This window comes from Mirounga leonina, unplaced genomic scaffold (assembly GCF_011800145.1).
Source record: "Mirounga leonina isolate KUSES-001 unplaced genomic scaffold, KU_Mleo_1.0 Mir_199, whole genome shotgun sequence".
NCBI lineage: Eukaryota > Metazoa > Chordata > Mammalia > Carnivora > Phocidae > Mirounga > Mirounga leonina.
Window position 1 is genome coordinate 1,929,861 of NW_023270498.1, and position 370 is coordinate 1,930,230.

Sequence of the window (370 nt, forward strand, 5' to 3'; positions counted from 1 at the left end):
CCCCCCAGAGCCATGTGGGGTCAGGCCACGGGGCTGTCACAGTCCCCTCCAGAGCCACATGGGGTCAGGCCACGGGGCTGTCACGGTCCCCCCCAGAGCCACACGGGGTCAGGCCACGGCTGTCATGGTCCCCCCAGAGCCACGCAGGGTCAGGCCATGGGGCTGTCACAGTCCCCCCACCAGAGCCACATGGGGTCAGGCCACGGCTGTCATGGTCCCCCCAGAGCCACACAGGGTCAGGCCATGGCTGTCATGGTCCCCCCAGAGCCACGTGGGGTCAGGCCATGGGGCTGTCATGGCCCCCCCCAGAGCCACATGGGGTTAGGCCACGGGGCTGTCACGGTCCCCCCCAGAGCCACATGGGGTCAGG

At 70.0% G+C, this 370-nt stretch overlaps 1 protein-coding gene across 1 annotated transcript in view; it reads right to left on the reverse strand.

Annotated features, from left to right (window-relative positions):
• TNS3 (tensin 3) overlaps nt 1-370 on the reverse strand; it is a 173,628-nt gene that overhangs the window by 94,843 nt on the left and 78,415 nt on the right. The gene's annotated exons all lie outside the window — the stretch shown is intronic.